Source organism: Lampetra planeri, chromosome 20 (genome assembly GCF_965212315.1).
Source record: "Lampetra planeri chromosome 20, kcLamPlan1.2.h2, whole genome shotgun sequence".
NCBI lineage: Eukaryota > Metazoa > Chordata > Hyperoartia > Petromyzontiformes > Petromyzontidae > Lampetra > Lampetra planeri.
In genome coordinates, this window is record NC_136126.1 from 5,840,530 (window position 1) to 5,864,301 (window position 23,772).

Sequence of the window (23,772 nt, forward strand, 5' to 3'; positions counted from 1 at the left end):
TGGGTGAAAGGTCTTAGAGGGGATCTCTGGACGTATATACCGTTAAACTAAACTATTAAACTATTTTAGTTTTATTTTAACTGGTAAGGCGCGCTGAGATACACAGCTCTGTTTTACACGCTTTCTTTTAACTCACTCTGTCTGTAGTTGTCGTTGTTGTATCCTCAAATCTTGTAACTCAATTTTAACCCACTTCCCAATGTGGTATCGACTGCAAACTTGGTATACTTATGTCATACTGATGACAATACTATATTCTATCATAAAAAATAAAATATTTTAACATTCTTTTTTATATGTTATGTTTCGGCTTGGGTCTCATTGTCCACGGTCAACTGACGTTGGCTGTAATTGGCCACGGTCCCCTTACGTTGTGGCAAGCTTCAGGGCCACTTCCTGGAGTCGTAGAGTTCTGCCATTACTAGTACGGTACATTTCATGAAAGCTGGTTTAACAAAACTTTTTTTTTAATATTACTTATTATTTAGAAGCGACCTGACCACAAATGATAGCCCAATAAAGTGGCTTATCACGTGTAAATGTACAGCAGCCAAGCACTCAAAACATAGTATGTGGAAATTACGGTAAAACTTAATTAGTAGTGGTGAATAAGCATACATAACAAAATACCCAACACCTTCGTAAATAACACTCTCTCAACAAACACATGCAATGCTATGAAGAAGGGCTGTTGCCCCATATGTAACCTCGTGTTTATTAACGTCACCTTTTAAGGCGACTGCGTTCAGTTTTTTGTTGCGTACACACAGATCCGCCGCTTGTGATATAATCGTCATTACATTAATCCGTTGCATTTCACACACAGTTTTCACGCTTATTTTAGGAAACAGATGAAACAACAGCTCAGATATTCCTTACATGCAATGGATTGAAGCAATTAATATTGTGCGAAAAATCAATGTTTAAGTTTCGTAGATTTGCTCACGTGATGCATTGTGACAAGCACCGATATACACTGACGCCCTTATGAAAAGTATAAACAACAAAAAAGATCAGTAAACAATGTCTCCTACATGTATCCCTCTCTCCACGTAAAAAAACATAAAGAAAATGTCTTACACAACCCATCGGCCACACAGTCTACCTGGGAGTGCATCATTTCTGCCCCCATTCGATTCAGGACAAGTCAACTCTGGATCGACACCACAGGAGTGTGTACACACTGTGTTACATCTAAAGCGAAATATTGCTTTGCATCTAACATAAACCAGATGTGTGTGTGTGCAGTGTTTGTTTTCAAGGGTGTCTTTTGTTCAAGACAATTTAATAGCCCCCCCCCTCCACGCTATATAACGATTATCATTTCAAGTAAAGTTATTCAACATTGCTTTGGTAAAACAATCCTTTAAAACATGTTTCTGGTATGCCCTTGAGGTAACAAAAAAGGAGCCAATGACCGATGGGACGTTCGTTTCTGTAAACTATGAATCTTAATCAAATCAAATAGCGTGGTGCCATCTGATCATTTGCCTCAATCTGAGAACACGTCAGCCTTTGGGCTCAGAGGAAATGGTTTCAAATACCTCAATTCCCCCTTTTAAGTAGCCAAGAAAGCAGCAAGCAAAAACAAATCTCTAGGTTCAGGACCTCTCACATTTGCTTTCATGGGCAAAGTGTGTAATTTTGCTGATTTAAATCAGGTGGCGTTGGGCTCTCCCTTCGCACAACAGATTAGGTCTGCAATTCGCACTCCTTTCGCGTGATCCCGGGGCTGTTGTGACCGTTACCATGGAAAACGCCGCTTGTTTTTTTGGCTGCATGTGTCAAAATCCACATTTTTTTTGGGCTCGCTCTTGATCGCACTTCAAAAATTATTGCCCCTCGTGATGTTGCACCCGAGCTCGCAAACAAATATGTATTTTCTACGCTACAGCAGCTGTTGATAAGAGGGGTTTGAATAATACACCTCTGCTACTGTAACACGTAAACACGTGCCACAGTTGGATATGAAATTAGATTTAACTTCTGCAAATATGACACCCGTAATTATTTCCTATTAGAGCATTTCAATTCATCTTTAAATTATAATTATTTCCCTGTTGCATTTTCAAACGCCCTTCAAACTAATCGGGCGCACACAATTCCTAACAGTGACACGAAATGCATTTAGCCGCACATTATCGACATTATTAATGGTTTTTGAAGACGGTTAAGTTTCAGTTTTTCATATTTATGAAATACTTTTTTTGTAGCCATGGTGGCGGGGAGTATTTTTTTTGTTTTAAATACAGCAGTGTGTAAAAGTAGACCTTTGTAGAAATGGCCACAAACCCCGTTGCGTGCCTTGGCGATGCCCATTTCTGGCACGGCTCGTGCAGACGGCTCGGACGAGCGTGCATCGCAGCATTCATCCTTCAGCTGCCTCTCCGTGTGTGCGACCCGTAACACGAGTGCTAATTGGATCGGCAACTCTGGCAAAATACCCCCCCCCCACGCCACCACTGCATGGGCGCAGAGTGCCAGTGACACGTCCACATTCCCTACCCCCCGCCCCCTTATCAACCAAAATAACGCTTTTGGCAACTCGCTCCGCTTGTCGCTTGGCGCTGTTGAATTGAATCCGTGAAATGTGCTCGCGGATCAAGGCAACATACACGAACGCGCGTGGAGTTCAAAGGGGAATGATCGCTTCTTGGATGCGCGTGTGGTGCGTGCGCGCGTGTGGTGCGTGCGCGCGTGTGGTGCGTGCGCGCGTGCGCGCGCGTGTGTGCGCGTGCGCGCGTGTGGTGCGTGTGGTGCGTGTGTGTGCGCGTGCGGTGCGTGTGTGTGCGTGTGGTGCGTGTGTGTGCGTGTGGTGCGTGTGGTGCGTGTGTACGTGTGTTTCGGGTGCGCGCGTGTGGTGCGTGTGTGTGCGTGTGGTGCGTGTGTGTGCGTGTGGTGCGTGTGTACGTGTGGTGCGTGTGCACGTGTGTTGCGTGTGCGCGTGTGCGCTGCGTTGGAAGCCACGAGGGGCCAGAGAACGAAACGCGGTCATTGTTTTTTTTATGTCCTGCCGTTTAAAGCAGTGAGAACATTTCGTCATTAAAGCCGTAAAATATTAAAGTTCGAATTCAATGCACAGACTGCATGGGGAAAGTTACCGTGCGAAAAGGGGGTCTCGTTTACCTTTCAAATGTTTTACAGACTAAAGCTAAAAGTTGCATAATCAAGTGGAAACTAGTGTAAATGGCGAGGTAATAAGCAACGCATCCGCGAAAAAACGCTGATAAAAAAATATCGAGCTCACGTTTTGCACGGGGACATATTTAAATGCAAACAAAAAAAACTCGATAAAGCTGTGTGTCTGTCAACGATTCATCAGTACAGCTGAAGCGTAACTCCTCTTTGCAACCAACACCAAAAAATAAAGCACGAACATTTGGCCGCGATGCGCGCTGAAAAAGAAGCCGCTCATTCGTCTGAGAGTTGTGCATCGTCGCAGAGCGCTTTGTGAACAGGACAGCTCAGGCAGGTACGAAGTTATTCTGCCGTCAGCATTTTGGGGGAGGTTGAGGGGTGGGTTGGGGGGCCCTTACAGACAAGTACGCATGTATCGCCACGTTGTGGCGAGACAGGTGGATGAATGCCAGAGGGAACGGTATGCGCTCGCGAGCCAACAAGGCTAGGTTGGTGAGCGACAGTGCTTCGGTATCACCGCCGCTAATGCCATTCACTATACTCACGGCGCTTTGCGGCGTACAGTAGTGTACAGCTATTTTGCATGCCGCGGGGCAAACTGCATTTTTCCGAGATGGGAGAAATATTTTTTATTTTGGTGCGGGGTGTGGAGGGGGGTTGGACAGCCAACAACGAATTGCGTTATTTTTTTTGGTGGGAATGGACACAGCCGGTGTCTTTTTGTAGTTGCAACGTTATTACTTAATGTAAGTGCTACGGAGCCACCTTTGATGCAATTACTGCTTACGTAAAGGCGAAATATGTCTTTTGTCATCCTTAATTGTGATGAGAACCTCAGGGTCGCTTCAATTTTCCAAAGTGGCCATTACAGGAACAGCATGTTCCAGTCCGGGAGTTCACAAATTAGCTTGTCCACAAAGTTGAGCTCGCACCAAAGAGAGCAGTTGTCTGAGAGGGCCCAGCATAACAGTTGCACAAACGTTTCAGATACACTTTCGTGTTTGCTTAACCCAACAGCGAAAGAAGGCAACGAATGATTAACAGAACAGTAATCTATCGCAGAAGCACGGTATTGCATTTCTGTACGTGCGCATTTAGTATTTCAGAATAGTGTGGAATTCATGTGTTAATATTCTATACAGGCTGCAAAACAAAATATTTCAGAACGAATAAACAGTCACGAGTGCACGTTTCATAGCGATCCAAGTAAAGTTTAATATGAATTCTTTATTTACAAAAAAATACTTATTGAAATATTTTTTTTTCCAGTGGGTCATGCATGAATAAACTAGCGTATAATTTCATATTATGTTATAAAAAAAAACTTTAATATGTCATAAAGTTATAGCATGAACAACTGCCAATGATCAATATTCATTTAGTTAATAGGTGTCTGTGTGTATCAATATCTTGCTAGTTCCTGGCCATTATTAAAAAAAAACTTCTGGCAGTGGTGTGCAAGGGAAAAAAAAACCTAAATAAAAAAACACACGCAATCTTAATCAAGTCCATGTGGTGGTAGTGACCAACCCATTTCCATTCCCACCACATGCATTGCCATGGCCAAACAGATAAAAATTGTGTAAGAGTCACTTATCATTCACGCCAGGATGAATTTCGATGGACATGCATGTGAGATACAACTATCCACCAAACTGGCCAATGATTCGTTTCTGTGAAATGTCCACTTAAAACATTCTGCCCATATTGTGAATTCTAGTTATTTTTTTCTGCATGAAAACAACTTGAATATATGGCGTGATATGATGATGGTTTAACAAAATAAATGACTTCAACATTAATAATTTACAGCTGCTTTGTGATGCATGTATCGTTGCCAATGTAGCCATAGAAATAACACATTTTACTTATGGCCAGAATGCTATACATATTTGAAGCAAAATGGAATATTTAATTCCCCTGTGAAAAGACACCTGCAAATAAATTGTATTTAGTTCTGAAGTAATTTTCATTTCAGACCATTAAACTATTCTGGTAAAGTCATGCATTCATCATTTTTAAATACTTTGGTGTCATCTATTAAATTTTTATGACTGTTGTAAATATTCTTTGAATCCTGTACAGATAAGTTGCAGGCAAGTGCCATAAAATAGAATTATACAAATGCCTAAAAATAAGAAACTTCTATATCCTGAGCTTAACACTCCCTGGGTTTCCAGTTCACTTTATTACTTGAGTATTGTTTACTCGCAGCGAAACTTGTTTCGCAAATCAATAGGATTCTTAAAAATGTATTTGACTTTCCAATAAAACCCTTATCCTATTTACGAATAGCATAAAAAGTAGATCTCATTTTATGCCATGGAATAAATACATTACGCAAAGTGAATACATTTAAATTAAAAATAATCTACACAGGTCGGATTTTATTCAATCCCAATCAGGAACAAGGTGTAAAAACGATGCGTGGTGGCGCTGCCAAACCCCTTCATTCCAAATACTGAAGAACTGAAGCAATAACACTCGACTCATAAACATGAATGTTGGTGGAAACAAGCTCACATTGCTTCTCATTGGGAACCCAGTGACTGCCTGCATTTTGTTACTGCTCTTCGCACAGGCATCGGTCCAGCTGAGGCCTATTTAAGACGCCCATCATACTACGCTGGCCGTGTTAGGTTGGGAAGTTTGGCAGCGGAGCATAACACCATGTAACACAATTTTTGTTCCTGGGTAGTAAGTGTTCTTTCGTAATTGCTTATGCCTAAAAAGTATATAAAATGGATTTTACACCCCACAAACTTTGTTTTTGTGACCAGGACAGTGATATTTTGAAATATACATATTTTCAATGAGAAAAGGGTTGAGGGTTGTCCAATTTTTACGTGGTAGCTTGAACCCTGGGACTTCACTACTTGGGTCTGTTCAATTAAAATCGAGGCTCAAGACCCTGAATGAATGATTGCCACTTTCTCTCTATAAAGCATGCCTACTGTTCTGTATGGTGTCTTAAAATGCAGTTGCGATATAAAACCGAAATGTATTGTAACATGTGTGGGTAACATAATTTAACCATCAGCATTGACTATCATCTATCCACTGCCAAATGAAGGTATACCCATATTGTTGCCATCCGTCATAGTCCTGTGATGCCACGATCCATCTCGCTCCTGAGCTGATCCCATCGCTACATATTCTCAGTGGTCTTCCTCTTGAGCCTGTTCCCTCATTTTCTCACCATTCCATCAGCAACCTTAATGCTCTTTAATTATCATAAAAAATGTAAGTAACAGGCTCAATATTGTGTGCACTATTTACTTGATATTTGTCCATGGCTTTCAGGACTTGTTTTATCATCAATAGGGACTTGTGGGTACGAAAAGCCCTTTGTGCCAACCATTGTTCACGTTTCACCGTGTTGCTGAAGGCCTCCTGCAATGTTGGGCCGGTGTCACGACAGATCTGACGAACCCATGAGCCCTTTGGGACGGCCGACTGAACAGTGCCATGATGAGACCCGCTCTCTTCCTGGATGAACAAAAGTAGGGCACGGTGCCGCGAGAGTGTCATCTTCTATTCTTGCAATGTGGCCAAATGGACAAATACGTCTTGAGCAGCTGATGTTAATCGATGGCAGCAAGGCTAGTCCTCGACGAGACTTCGGTGTTGCAAAAAGTCATTCCTACTGACGCCAACAAGTCTGCTGACACGGCATATGAGAGGCCTGCAGCCTGTTTGAGTTTGGCTGTAGAAGAGTCCAAGTCTTGGTATCGTACAGTCGTGACTGGCTTCACGCAAGTCTCGTATATTCGGATCTTGATATATATACTGAGAGAATATTGAGGCCAGATGATGTGTTAAGACTGCATTCTAGATTTGAAGCTTTCGTGACTGCAAGGATTCATATTCTTAGGTTTTTTCGGTAAAGTCACGTAGGTAAAAAATTAAAATTAAAATTAATAAAATTAAAATTAAAATAAATACACGTAAAATTAAAATAAAATAAAAATCACATCAAGTAAGTGATATAGCAATCGTGCTGTGACGGTTCCATCTGAAGACGGAGGCTTGTGTTGCCTCCGAAACGTCGTTATTTTTATTTTATTTTTATTTTACTTTTATTAATTTTAATTTTTTACCTACGTAACTTTACCGAAAAAAAACCTAAGAATATTAAGACTGCATATTGGATGCACCCATGCCGATCCTGCAGAGGGTCTCAGGCTTGCAGTGACGATCTGACGACTACTGAATAAAGTCTTTGGCACTGAACAATGTTGACGCCAACGAAAGTTTTGGTCTCAGTAGGAGGTCCATTTCAAAGTTGTGCACCTTTGGCTTCTACCGTGAGATACATACCTTGATCAGTCAACTAAAAATTGTAACCGACTACTTTTTCGGTTTTGATCCTCCTTTGACATTGGCACCCCCCCCCCCACCACATCTTGCCTCCCTAAGGCATCATCACTTCCCGATGACTACCACCCTTCCAGAGGCACGCGTGGCAAGAGAGGTGAAACAGTGTTAAACTATACTCTTAGTTTTTTTCGGTAAAGTCACGTAGGTAAAAAATAAAATCTTTCCCACCTGATGACTGACGGACGCTTGTGTTGCGCCCGAAACGTCGTGATTTAATTTAGTTGTTTTCATTTATTTTATTTTATTTTTTACCAAGGTGACTTTACCGAAAAAACCAAAGAGTATGAATCATTGCAGCCACCAAAGCTTCAAATCTATAATTAAGTGTTTAACTATTTTCGCGGCATCTGATTAGTCGAATAATCGAATCAACAATTTATAAAATAATCGATTACTCAATTAAATATACCGGCTATGATGTGTAAGAAGACTGGTTATTTAAAGCACGGAAGAGAGTCGGATTAACTTTACTGCACTATAAGTGTGCAAAATAAATTATCCTGTCTGCCGTAACACTGCACCCCAGGTTTTGCTTGACCACGTGGCATGTGCTGCTGAGACTGTAATGCAAGCAGTGCCTCCGGGCTACATTTCCTGCCCTTGTTTTCATGAGCAGTAGGTGGCTCCGGCATGACCACTGAAGAGGAGCACGTCAAAGGCAATAAAGATCTCTGTTTAACTTACGGAGCGGCAACATTTTACTTGGGAGCACACTTTCCTCTCGCTGTCGTCATGGGTTTAGACAATTTGTCGCAATATCCGAAGAGCCGGGAGTGTTTTGAAACGTGTGTTTGCCATAGATATCACCTTTAACACTGACAAGCAAGTTCAGCATTTACAAATGGCCTCTGAAGGCCACTGAATTACAACTTTGTACTCACAACAAAGCCCAAAGATTGAATATGAAAAAGAATAAACAATAAGTGAGTAGGTCTATTCATGGGTGCCTTTTAAACGATTGGCTCTGATGCATGATTTCCTATGCATGAATCTCAAGGCACAGAGGCAAAGTCACGTTAAACAATGCGGTAATTCATTAAATAACATTTTCATTACGGCCAAATTTTCCAACGCGCTGTTGGACGAAGGGCTCTCAACAGTGTACGACACATCTTCTTGGTTCTTTCGGTAAAGTCACGTAGAAGGGAAGTAATAAAATAATAAAAATAAAACATAATAAAATAATTCTCACGACGTTTCGGCCACAACGCAAGCAGCCGTCCTCAGGTGAAGAGGACGGCTGCATGCGTTGTGGCCGAAACGTCGTGAGAATTATTTCAATATGTTTTATTTTATTATTTTATTACTTCCCTTCTACGTGACTTTACCGAAAGAACCAAGAAGATGAATCCCTGCAGTCACGAAAGCTTTAAATCGAAATTTAGTGTACGACACAGTTTGACCGCGCATTACTTCATCATATTGGTCAGTGCGTTTTTGTTAAAGGGGGCGAGGGGGTCCCGTGATCAGTTCTAAGCATTGAACTGAGGTCACTAAAGAAATCCTAAAGTGTCGGTCACGTGGTTTGTTTGCTCTCTTTATCGTGCTGTTCACTGCTGCTTGGCGAGCAGGGGAAAGGACTGGTTGAGGTACCACAAACCATTGCTGTTGGCTGTGGCCGGGAATCGAACTCAGGTTGCCAGGTTCATAATGCCGCACATTACCGCTCCACTCCACAAAATTGTAACGTGGACACCGAATGTAAGGAGGGGGAATTTCTCGTATTTCTATGTGGATGCTTTTAAGACCCTTTCTTCAAATTAAGTGTCCAAATTCTAATATTCTGACAGTCCAGTATCTCCTCGTACCTTTAATACGTTGCTTTGGTTTTAGCATTTCTAAACCCAGTGCGGTGACCCACAGTTCTTAAACACACTGGCTGCGAATGGTTTTATATTATTTTCCAGAGCCCATAATTATAAGTAGCATTGTTTACACGCTACCAGATCAATTAACTACTATACAACAGTAACAACGGTAACAGCAAGTCCTGCAAAAAGGTTTGCTCAGTCTATTGCTGCCAGAAGGTTCTCCACTCAAGAAAACAGTAGAGGACCTCTCTCCAGGGTAACTGGCCTACTTCTCCACATTGGCCAGACATCTGGGAAGAAGTGGGAGTACCCACACTTGACCCCGCCCCACACGTGACCTGCCGATGGACTAACCATGGTGTACCCATTCATAGTGCTTGGTGGACAGAGGCAGTGTGTGGTGGGGGGGGATTTAAGAAACTAAACTTTAAATTAAAACGAGAAACGTGTCGATTATATCAACTGCCATGCTTGGAGATCAAAGCGCAACCTCTAGATTGCAAGTTAATTGAGCTAACCCAGGGGTCGGCAACCAAAATAACAAGAAGAGCCATTATTTTGTTAACTAGGTAAAAAAAAACCTCAATATTTCACGAGCCGCAATGCACTGTGGTGAATACGAGATGGTGGTCTCCTTAATAAACGACGGTCACGAAGCAGTCCCTTCGGTTTTTTTCGGTAAAGTCACGTAGGTAAAAAATAATAGAAATAAAATAATAAATGAAAATAAATCTATTAAATAAATTAAATCACGACGTTTCGGAGGCAACACAAGTCTCCGTCTTCAGGTGGGACCGTCACAGCTATTATTTTCATTTATTACTTGATACAGTAAATTTGGCTGTGACGGTCGCAACTGAAGACGGAGACTTGTGTTGCCTCCGAAACGTCGTGATTTAATGAATTTATTTTCATTTATTATTATTTTATTTCTATAATTTTTTACCTACGTGACTTTACCGAAAAAACCTAAGAGTATGAATCCTTGCAGTCACGAAAGCTTCAAATCTAGGTCACGAAGCAGTCTCTTAAAGAGCCACCGCACGCCTCTCCAGAGCCACAGGTTGCCGACCCCTGGACTAACTATTACGCCACGGCAGAAACCCAACGACATCAGTAACAACTCCCGTATCAATTCACTCCTGCAGTAATTTTGGGATGATAGTTTATTCCAGTAATCTGCAGTGGATTGGAATGGGTGCGCCGTCGACATGCGCCTGTTTGACTACCCCTGGTCGACCATGGATCGAATCAGGACCCGGGCATGGCCAATGCGGCCACCTGATGCACAAATGGCGCATTGAAGATTCGGCAGCCCGCGAGTTGCGGCGACGAATCCCAAACCCTTGTACCACATCGCAAACACTCCGCTGCTGCTACTGCTGCTGCTGCCGCTGCTGCTGTCTTCACTACTCTAAAGGAGGAATGGGCGAGATGCACTCTGCTCCTGAACAGACCGTTGAGTGGATAACAAATCTAAAATTACACCTTTAATCTGCTGTTATTAATCCACACGAAAGAAGAAGATTGCTCCTTTGCGGACACCGTATCTGTTGTGTGGACATGTAGTTCGAGACAACATGAGGAAAAACTGCACATTTCAAAGTTACACATTTTACGTTGTTCTATCGTACCTTCCTAGCTTTAATTAGACGCAAAAATTGTGGGCACACGGCTTGTGGCTGCAGAGGAGATGTATGTATGTGGAACTTCTTTTGCACCGTACGTAGCCTACCATGCTAATCGGAGGTGAGACGGGAAGACAGAGACATATATTGTAAAACTAAAACTAGTAGTAACCCCCGATAGGGAAAAAAAAAACTTCACAAGATTAATGATTAATTATCCAACGTGTTGGTGAAACAATTATGTTGGAGGCAAATATGTCAAATGACATCAAGAACAAATGTGGCACATTAGGAATGGACTACTCTTTTAATTATTTCCTCGTGCAGCAAATGGAGTAAAGTGTAGTTTTGTGAAGGTCCTTATGTGCTGTGCAGTACATCAATGCGCGTGTGCACGCCAGCATGTGGTACTGAGTCGGGCCTGTAGGTGGCTGTCAGGGTGATTGAGTAACCAGTCACGTGGTAAATGGCGACTCGGTTGAGAATTGCTGTGTGTGACACCACGTGATGTTACATTTTACAGATTGACCACAATAAATGTGTTTGCCCTCGATTCGGAGCACCTGCCCATGTCTTTCATTTCGAGTGTGCAACCCAAAGTTACATCATTAGAAGAGAAGATGGCCAATGCTTAGGAATAATGATAGAGTGGCAACCAAGGAATACGTTATCTAGCATGGAAACACTCAGACATTTTAGAGTAATCTTACATTCTTATGAAATATTAATACAAGATCACGTGAAGTTTTGTTTTTTTTGCAACGTGGGAGCTTAATGCATTTTATATTGTGAGAACAAAATGTACTAAAGTGTGTATCAAACACTTGGCAACTGTCAATCGAAGAAACGATAAATTAAAGTATTGCGTCAGCAATAGGTGCACAAGCAAAATAAAAAAACTCACCACATTTATCATTTCTCAATAACAGGAAAATCAATCGTAGTCTGATGCTTCCGGCAAGTGCCCTTCGTCAGAGCAGAGAGAGAGTGAGTGTGCGTGTAAAGCAGGGAGAGTGACTGCCTTAGATTTGTGAGATAATACTTTACACTCTGGGGTCTCTCATAAAACTGGGACTTTTGAGAACGTTCACAAATCCACAGCTTAATTTGACAAATAAAGGAATGTAACCCAAATGGAAAATTAATAACAATAATCAGCAGCGTCGTTGTGGGGTATATAAGTAGCAGAAAATAAGTTGGTAATATGCCCCATATCTTCGCATATGTATCTCTCTACGTAAAACATAAAAGGATGTTTTAAACATCAAGACTCTATGGCTGATGAGTTGTATGTATGTTGAACTTCCTTCGCACGTATGTAGTCAACCGTGCTAACCGGAGGTGCGGGGCAAGGACAACAAACTAAACACAAAAAGCAGTTCTAAAGAATTGAGCTTTCAATCTAGAGAAACAAATTTGGAAAATTATATGAGATGAATATACACTCACATAGCCATTTCTACGCTTCATAGACATTTCATGCAACTGATAAATCTAGCTCCAGAAATTACCAGTATACAGCATTTGAAATAAGCAGCCAAATACTGAATGGATATACGGGCTGCAGCTATGCTGATCTAGCAACATAAATCTAATGTGGCTAGACTTATTATGTGTCCATACATGTCTTAGGAGATCAAATGATACAGCCGTTTAAGTGTCACAGATAGCATCAAGAAAAGCAAGTGCCACTGGTATTTCCATTCCATGTTTCCATAGCAATGAAAATAAAGACATCCAAGAGTATTTTAAACAAGTTAATTGAATGTGTTTGATGTAACATTATTTATATATAGTAGTTAAATAATAATAAAAACATATATTTCGAATACATTATGTACTAGTTAAACAAAAACATAATATAATAAAAAAAAACATAGTTAGAAAATGATAACAGGTAGAATATTCTATTGGATTTTTTTGGCAGAATCCAAGATGATAAAGAATAAGAAAAGGTTTTTACTGTTTGCCTTTTGGCATTCTCTGGTCTTACACTGGTGAGACAAGGCCATAAAGAAGTTTATTTCTGGTGTAGGCCAATCAGTTTCAAAGAAAATGCATATATTATCAGAGCATGTTTGTTTACATGTTTTGACACAAGCATGTGTGGTTAATGCAAACTTGATGCCTTGCAAAAGGTTGTTGAACATCTGAACACCAGTTTTATTGTCAGAAAGGGTAAAACCTATTCTTGTTTTTTTTTCAGGAAAAAATATTCTCTACACGATATCATCATCTATGTTCGATCAACTGCTGAATGAAGGCCTCATTAGGCCATCACCATCTCTCCATCAAATTGAAATTATCAAAAGTACTTACTTTAATGGAACAGCTACACTGAGATTGCACAAAGACAAGACACATGTCAGAAGAGGAACCATGCAAGGAGATAAAACTCTCTACAATGTTATTCACATATAAATAAGAAGCAGTTTTTTTATGTATTTGAGAAATTAAAGACATGAACAAAAAAAGACGGAATATTAACCATCATTGATTTGCTGATGTCAGTCATTTTAACGAGTGGAAATTATTTGGAGGAAATTGTTAAACAATGTAGACAAGAAGGCTGGGACGTTCGGTTCAAGATAAATTAGAGTAAAACTAAAGTAAAGTACAACAAGTTCGCTAAATAATGGACGATACTTTTTTTGTTTTTGGAGGGACGCAACTGGAAAACACATCTATATATGTGCCTCGGTAAATGTATTGAAGCCAAATCTGGCTTAAAATGAAGAGATAAGGAGGTGATGGCGAGCGAGTTCGAGCGACTTGGGAAAACTGAACTTGATAACGAAAAGAAACATACCGATGTGCCTAACGGAGAGCATTTGTGAGCAGTGTATGTTACCTGTTATGACATGGATCAAATCATGGATGTTGACAAAGAAAATGGATCAAAAGCTCAAAAGTGTCCAAAGAAACATGAAAGGAATGACACAGGGATGATAGGACAAATTCAAGTTCGAGGCATCGTTTTGATAATTGAGGACACGTCTCAATGACGGATGAGGGATGGTGATCAAGACAAATGTTGTTGTGGGAGCCATCGCAGAGATCGAGCGATGAGATTGGCTGGTGTGCAGACGCTGGATGGTTCGTCGTTTCGTAAAATCGTCAGGGGTGGCGATGCCTCGTAAAGGCCTCCATCCAGCAGTGGATAAATCATGGCTGACTATCTAAGCCCATGATGCATTGCGTCCAATCGCTGTGTGTGCCGGGCTGATTCATCCTTCCTTCACCACAGTATTTAAAACAATCGAATCTTGAATCAAGTAGTCAGCGTGAATCATGAAAACTCATAGATTGTCTGTGGGGGGGAATCTTTACACCCATATTAAACAAACATTGTTCAAAATTAATATTCTTTGGGTCTTTCGGTAAAGCCACGAAGATATAAAATTTTTTATCAAAATAATAACAATATCACGACGTTTCGATCGCAGGTAAAAAAATACTTTTTTCACCTGAAAGTATTTTTTTCACCTGAAGACGATTGCTTGTGTTGCAATCGAAACGTCGTGATATTGCTATTATTTTGATTATTTTTTCTATCTACGTGGCTTTAAGTCAAGATTGTTCAAAATAATGAACAGTGCTGCACGTTATTCTACTTATTTATTGAAACAAATGTTACCTGGATGATCCCTTGAGCTGGAACGTCTCATTTGCATGGATGCCCTGGATGTCAACTGGCACGTGCATAATACGACATCAAATACATTTACACGGCTTCAAGAACAGGAACGAAGCGACCAATACAGCGCGCGTGAACACGACACAAGTCATCAGTTGAGCTCGATGTATCCCAGGTCGTTAGTATTTTGTGGGTTTTGAAGGGTACTATAAATAACAAGTTACTGAGCGGTGTCTGAGCAAGTGTGGACACCGGGACGAGGGGTCACGGTGAGCATTAGTGATTCATTATGACAGCAACAACAAGGTTATAATTGTAGACGGAATATTACGCCGTGTACCGCCGATGCAGAATGATCCCAGAGGTGATGACTTTGCCTCACCAGCCCAGGTCCCTGGAGCTGTTTTTCTATGTTGGAGCCACTATATAAGAACGTCTGACATGTCACACTCAGTCTTTTCAACCAATTATGATCCGTAATAAAAAAAAACACTGGATCAGGTTGTAAGTAAAATGCCAATGTGTTGTCGTAAAACAAACAACAATAACAACACATTTACTGGCCCAAAAAGTCAATCATGAGTTAAAACGTTTTGCTGGCCAATCCGTCAATGACTTAAACGCATGATTATATATTGCGTGGAAATATATAACAGAGGTCAATTTAGTTTTTTTTATTACCTAGAAAAGTTAGTCGATCGTCAGGATTGCGTGTGGTGGGGTAAAGTGTGGCTACTCCTACCTCTTCCAATGCGTCTAGCGATTGCAGAGGAGAAGGCCAAATTCCTTCCTAGCGGGGCTCACCAATTCCTTGCGCCATTGACCAACGGCAATCAGTAATGGTTCCCAGAAAAACAACAATTACTCCCGCATATGAGTTCAAGTTGTATGCAGCATCATTTCCATAGCTTGTAAAATAATTTTTAAGTGTTTGATGCATTCGTAAATTACATAGCAATATTTAAACATGGTCGCGGTGGCGTACTTGCAATAAGGCACACTCGGAGGAAAAATCATGCATACGCATGGATCTTTGTCACTTTCTTTCCAACTTGTGGTTGTCTTTGGAAGTATAATCATTAATTATCAATAAACAGCGGTACCTTCCGAGTCGCACGGCGGGGTGACGTCACGTGCAATGATGTTGTCGGAAGTGGACGCCATCGTCTGACGATTCCTCTATTGGAGGATAATTATTGATGTCTGCCTGATATTTACAGAGATGACTCAGGGAGTCCGATCCTTGAACCACAAAACTCGCCCGCAGATAGCACGGACAGGTTCTTGGGGGTCAGCTGCCTACTGGCCACAAATTAATAACAGAGTACAATTCGATTTTAAAGCTTTTGTGACTGCAGGGATTCATCTTATTGGTTCTTTCGGTAAAGTCACGTAGAAGGGAAATAAAAAATTAATTAAAATTCTCACGATGTTTCGGCCACAACAAAACCAATTAGAGCGCTGGCTTTCCAACAGCTCTGTTTCTTCACCTGAGGACGGCTGCTTGTGTTGTGGCCGAAGCGTCGTGAGAATTTTATTTTATTATGTTTCATTTTAATTATTTCCCTTCCAAGTGACATTACCGAAAGAACCAAGAAGAGTACAATTCAATACCAATACAGAAGGCAATGACATAGATTGCAAAAGCAATAATTATAATTGAATTTGTACCGTGCACAATATTTCACAGAATATAAATTATTGTAGCTGAGGTGAGTTGTAAAGTTCACTGTCACACGAAAGCCAGGCAAAAGAGGTGGGGCCTTTAAGTGTCTCTGAAAAGTGAGAACAGATTAAATGCTTCAAATTTGTACAGCGGGTTGATGGCATCGCAGATGATCACTGAGGCTGCCACAGAGAAACGACGCCCGGCAGTAACCGTCCTGGCCCTTGGTGTAGAGAGCAGGAGGTTGTGAATCACGACGCTGTGGATAGTTCTACCGTAGGCTGCAGTGCTGGGTGACACCACCGAATGAAGATACGGTGAACGGCCGAAAGTAGAGGCACAGTGGCGCACGCAAGCTATGTTGTAGCTGACCCTGTTGGCGTTCGGAAGCCAGACGATGGAGCAGAGGAAGGCGAGGGATGTGGCTTGTTTTGAGTAAAACCCTGGCTGAAAAAACCCCCACTTTTAATCAGTGTTTTAACGTTCGTACGATGATTTACGTTCAGTATCAATATGTATATTCCATCATGGGTGGAAAACTATCTCTTTGTCAAAGGCACGAAATGCCATCTTGGAGGTCACACTTAGTAATGTACTGGTCAGTAACCTCCAACAAAAGCCAAACATACAACCGGGGATCATAAATAAAACTTCCTGCCATGGACACGAAATTGTAAAACATAGAAGAATAGCATGCATGCATTTTCTGTAAATGGCCCTGTTGATGGAAATATGTTAACAACGTCTGCTTACTTGCGAGGTCTTTGCCATGGACTAGCTGGTATAGAGAGGTTAACTGTACCTGTGCACATTGTACAACAGAGTTAATCCATCACTGTCGTGATTATACGCGATAACTATAATAATCATTGGTACCTCATTTGCCAGTAAAAAATATGATAATTGTTTTTTTACCCTTTAATCTGGCAACAAAACTGACACCTTTTTTACGAGGAGTCATGTTTGCATAGACCACAATACCTGCAGTCATAATGCAAACAAAAAACATAACTCTGATAAGGACAGTGCATACATTATCAGAGTTATGTTTTTTGTTTGCATTATGACTGCAGGTATTGTGGTCTATGCAAACATGACTCCTCGTAAAAAAGGTGTCAGTTTTGTTGCCAGATCAAAGGGTAAAAAACAAATTATTAAACTATAATAATGTTTAATTGAACTTGTCCGGCAAGACAAATATTTCATTTTATTAAAAAGAAGCAGAAAAAATCGGATTCACTGAATGCAACAGCTTGCAAAAAAAAGTGTCGGGGAAGCTGATCTAAACAAATAACGACACCTCAGTCCGTCTCTCCACATAGAAACAAACTCTTTTTTCGTCCGTCAGCCTAGGGAGTTCCGGACCAATATTAACCAGCACCATTTGTTTAAACAAGCAAACTCTGATCCAGTTTCAATGTATCTATTTCAAGACCCATAATGCTCCAACACCCTTAACTAGCCCACACTGAACAGGGTGTCATGGTCGAATAACCCCCATGGCTGACAGTGTGGATAGGACACCATCCAGCAGTGAGTTGACAAAGACGGCTGCATAGATTGTATAGTAATCCACACAAAGTATGATGAGTTTATATGAAACACAAACAAGTGACTGACTAACACATGTATTGTAAATGTGGAAGTCCAACGTTGTGACTCCAAGTTTGAAGAAAAACAAACGCTGTCTGTATCTAAATTGTGTTTTGTATATATTGAGCAGCAATAAAGTCCCCGCCACAGTATTGTTTTCTGACAGCACCGGTCCCCGCAGACGATATGTGCCGAGGCCAGTCCGGAGATTCCTTGTGTCAATACTCTTTGGTTCTTTCGGTAAAGTCACGTAGGTATAAACATTGTGTTGAGCCGCTACTACTGGGGTTGTGCACTCACCGCAGGGCCTCGTGGTTGATGCGAGGTATAGAAAACGTGTTGAGGGATGGATGCATGAAGGAGATGTGTTTATTCTAGATTTAAAGCTTTCGTGACTGCAAGGATTCATACTCTGAGTTTTTTCGGTTTACCGCGTGCTTTCAGATGCGCTGCTGCAGACGACGTGGGTGTGAGCCATTCATCCAGCAGTGGATTGATGCATTGCTGAGAACGATTTTACGGGGGGGCGGGGGGGGGGGCTATTCTGGCACGAGCCAGGGACAGCAGCGCAACTCAAGCGGGGCTGCTATCGAGAGGACGTCTGGAACTCTCTTCCTTCCGATATGAGGTAGCCACAGGAGCTATGCACTTTCAAATCATCTGGTTTGGAAACTCATTTCTTTAGAACTGCTTTTGTGTTTAGTTTCTTTCCCTTCACCCGCACCTCCGATTACCACGGTTGGCTACATAACTTCAACAAACCTACATACATAAGAGAACGCTTCAGAGGGATGTGGGGGGGGGTGGGGTGTAGGGGGTGATCTACATGCCCCAGTGATATTCCCCGAATTTGGGGATGAACTTGGGGTGTTGACCATGCAACACCGTGCTGTGCCCATGAAGGAGAGATCCTGAACCACAGGTGCACGCTACCATCTGAGCCCTGCGTGTGGTCCAACTGCGCAACAGAAACCCACATGCTCATACGCACATTAATGCCGTGGTCTGTTTTGGTTCATTGCTCTGTGGGGCCATCCATAAAGGACGTCACGCGATTTTGGATGATTTTTGACCCCCCCCCCCCCTTCGTCACACGGCGTCACAAAAGTCAGACCCTCCCCCCCCCTCAAATATGACGTGGCGCTGCACTCTGACGTTGTAGGAGAAAACATTTATTAAAAAGTCTATTTAATTAAGTAGAACGTGTTGTCTATATTTATTTAAAGTTGCGCATTTTGATGTGACGTCACATTTCTCAACTCCCCCCCCCCCCCCCATCGTCACACATTGTCACAAATGTCTGACCCCCCCCCCCCCCCAGGTACGTGACGTCATTTATGGACGGCCCCTGTGAACCTTGTCCTTCTCGTGATAAGGCCACGGCAGCAGTACTCACATTCGGCTGGTGTGGAGAGTGCAGTACACTGGCATTCATTCATGCATTTGTATTCTTATATTGAGTTACTTAATAGCAGCGACAACAACACAATTAATCTTAAAAGCAAAGGAAAATAAACCTTCCAGCAATATGGCAAAAAGTGGAGGGGTTTTTTTCTTTCACAAGAATAAAATACAGAACTTTTGCAATTTTGCATTGGACCAAGAAGGAATTGTTAATATTTTCGAGCCGGCTTATATTTCCTTATCGTTCTTACTGTCGACAAACATGCCTCAATATGGACTGCACGGGCAGCATGGTATAAATAATAAGTGATGACAATTGTAACAATTACAGCAAGCATTACAATGAACAAAAGTCAACTTTCGGTAATACATGAAAACATTTCTTTTTGATATTTCAAAGTGGAGCAGTGGTGCAGCGGTTAGCACACTGCAGAACTTTGAATCCAGAAACCTGAGTTTATTTCACCGGCCATGGCTAACATTAGTGATGGGCCGGTCCTTTCACCAACTCACACTGACCAGCGTGGTGAGGTATAGTCAAACAACCGCCATAACCGACCCGGTGTGCAGAGGGCCTTCGTCCAGAGATGGTCACCCAGAACAGACCACAGAACATGCAGCCTCTCAATGCCCGATTCACAAATACGAAGTAGGCATCACAGCGACACACCCCGCTACTCCTGATGCAATTATCTGGCTCAACCACCTCTGTATATGTATGAATATATGTTGAACTTCTTTTGCACCATACGTGGCCATTTCTGGATGAAGGCCTCCACACACCGCGTCGGTTACGGAGGTGCTCAACCATATGAATACGAAGAAAATCTGGGAATAAATAAAGTGCATGAAACCTACACATGCTTGTGAATATGTGACGTACAAGTCGAAATTGTACGTGAAATAGTGTTCAAATATTTGTATTTATTTAATTCGACGACACCAAGGCAAAGTTCTAGGCAACGTCGGACTTTTAACTGAACTTTTGCCTCGCTCTTTGCATCAATGGACAAATATCTCTCAAGCGAACTATGTGCACTATGTCGTGGGACCAAAGAGAATGGCAGCCGTCTCAATAACATGGTGTTGTTTTCATAGTTACAGGCAGTCAGTATAACTCTTGTGTTGTTCTTAAAATACTCTGTTTATTCTTATCCATCACTTTCCAGCTCCAAATTACCTTGTGCGTCACCAGCTCCGACACTTAACATTTTCCACTTTTATGTGGTTCAATAAACAGGCTTAATTTTGGCGCACTGCAGAAGGAAGGATGTTTCAAAGGTATATGTGACACTTTCTAAAAGTGCACACGGGTCGCTTTGCCAGATTTCTATAATCAGGGCTAGTGCCATATGGTAAATGACTATTCATGTCCTGTCTGAAGGCTGCTTGGAGCCACACTATTTCGGTTTAATTTGGAGAGCAGGCAGAATGTTCCAAGTTAAAATCACCTATGGGCTCTCTTCGTGAACCGAAATGCGTCGCAAGGGATGGGTCAGTATCAACCCACGCACATTTATATTTATGTGTAGAGAGGCAGTGTTATCAAAAATCTACACTCATAATGGATAAGGGTAGGATATTGCATTTCAACTTCATATCAGTACTGTGTAGCGGCCACTTGAGGCTCTCGAACCACTGCAGGCTAATAATGTCTAATTCGGTACAAGCTCCAACAACAAGCCATGAATATGAAGAAGTAGACCAAATCTCTGATGACATTGACCACGTGCTAAATGAGCGAGAAACGCATTTGCATCGTATGGGTGACCTTAATGCAAGAGGTGAAAGATGCAGAGATGAATAGATGATTGGTATGATTGGCATTGAAATAGGGAATAAGAGAGGTGGGTGTCTATTAGTGTCCGCAGTCAGCAAAGGCTTGCAAATAATGAATACTTAAAAAAAAGGAATACAGGACATGGATGTGGAGGAGCTAAATAGTGAAATCAGAAATGAGATTAACTTGAATTTATGAGACAAGCCCCAGATTGTCGGCGTAATTTCTGTCCTCAACAAATTCACTACGGAAGTAATCCCAGGGTGGCAACGAAGCAAGTTGAAGTATTTCATAGCCAAAGAAAGGACACATTTAATCACAGGACAAAAATTTGAAGTAACAGATTGAGATGATAAGAGGAGCTAAATGTATTAAATGGATGCCACCACCTAGAAGAATGCAAGAACTAACACTTCCCTTCATAGTATTGAAAGAAGGTAAGCTGAGCAGACATATGTACTATACGTTGACACGGAAAATGAAATACTTTAATCATGCAATGAGAGCTCAATAATTCTTCCATTCAAAATAGAATGATACAAAAGACACTTCACGAATTACAGACCCATCAGCTTCTGATTGGAAGTCTTTAAATCGTTCACGAAGTTCATCCAGAAAACAATAACCGAAAATGTAGAAGCCAACCACTATTTACACTATATACTATTTTTTTTATTTTATTAGGTAAGATTTATTGAGCTATATGGCTCTTTTCAGAAGCGACCTGGCCACAAATTATAGGTCAACCATGTGGCTTATTACGTGGGAAATTCGAGCAGCCAAAGACTGTTTCTAAATATAGAGGGAAAAACCGGATGACCGTGAAAAAATATCCACACGACCGCAAGCAGAACATGCAAACTCCAAATATAAAGGCGTCAGAGTGGGGATCGGACACGCAACCTCCTTACACCAGGCAAAGGGGATAACATCTCACCACCACAGTGCCCAACCACGTGAGCAAGCAAAGTTTAGGAAAGGTTTCTTAACCATCGACCAGTGGTGGCTCCTGCAAAATCTCTCAGGGGGGGCAAATGTCTGGATGATTGATAAGGATAAGGTCCACCCATGCAATGGATAAATTAACAGCTTAAGCATGTAAAGGCAACTTCACTTCTTTAATATTAATGAAAAATAAAGTGACTCTTACAATACATCTTGTTTGTTTCTATACTCACTATTAAAACAAACCACTCAAGTTTATTTTATTAAAGATTCCACTAGGTGGCGACAAATTATATTGTTGGATGAAACGTGCTTACGTATGATGACGTAAGCACGTATGATGACGTAAGCACGTTAGGGCGAGCCCTCCCGGAAGCCATAGAGAATGCATTGCAGCGCCCCCGTTCGAAAAAAACATCTTTGAATGTAAGTCTATGGGACCACTCGGGGCAATTCTCAGCTGGAGGGAAATCGCCCAAAAAGAGTCGGTACTCCACAGAACGTAGCATGACGCTGATTGGACTATATCCAGAGGCACAGTGACGGCTAGCGTGACTCTGTGGTTGAATGACATTGGTGGTGCGTCGCCCAATCGCCCTAATGAAGAAACCGCCCCTGCCATCGACCACATATGCACGATACAAATGGATCACAATTTTAATTATGCCTGACTTTTGCAGATTATGAAAACGTATTTAACTCCGTGGAACTTGAACAATCATCCAAGCTCTCGCAAACCAAGGCCTACATTAAAAACTAATTTCGAAATAAAAAAAACTTTTTTTATGGCACAATTAAACTGAGATTTGCATGAAGAAATTAACAAAATACATATTACAAATCAAATGAGGCAAGCTTACATAAAAAAACATTCACAGTGACATTAAACATTTTTTCCTGAAAATGTAATTGGAGAAACAAGAGCATAATATTAAATCTAAAAATATTAATTATCTTAGAATTTCTGATGATATAGTCATGATAACAACTAATGGAAATGAACACCAGAAAATTATAGAATAAGTTAATAAAGAAGGCTACAAAATGCGGCCTAAAATATATATCCATAATACAGGTTTTTTGGGTTAGATCGCATACAAATATAAATGTGTCGTTAAACCCGCCACCACCCGATACAGCCAATTAGTAAGATTTGTAACGTAAACAGAACGTGCCAATTCGTTACTAGGACAGCACACCGGTGTGTTGGAGAGCAAAACCACAACATTTGCAATCTGAGTACGACATTTTGCCAGTAATTACAACTAGCTTCATCAGGCGACAGACAGATTTCCTTAAATAGAGGGGTAGATGTGATGGCATCACTTGTGTACTCTTCTTACGCGAAGTGGGGGGAGGGATTAATGCATATAAATTACTATGGGTATCCATTGCCGTTTGGGTTATTTATATGGTAATCAACGTACATTATGTATGGCATTATGCAAGCCCATTGTGCCTGTACCTCCATTCGATTGTGTCTACTAAAATAGCCGTACCAACGGTAATCCCTAATGAAGTATGGTGACCTGTATAAGCATGCATTTAAAGATGCATTATTTGATGATTCGCTTCCAAGCAGTACTAAGTCGGTAACTATCCGGACGGTTACAATAATTTTTATATATCTCAATTTCGATAGATTATCTAATTAGTCTTGACCAGTAGTAACTATTTTGTACAGAACTTCAACATTATAAAAATCGATTGAGTATCCTTGTTGGCACGTGTGTTCCGCCACTGACGACACTTGTATTTGGGGATATTTAGTATTTATTTGGTGTTCTTTT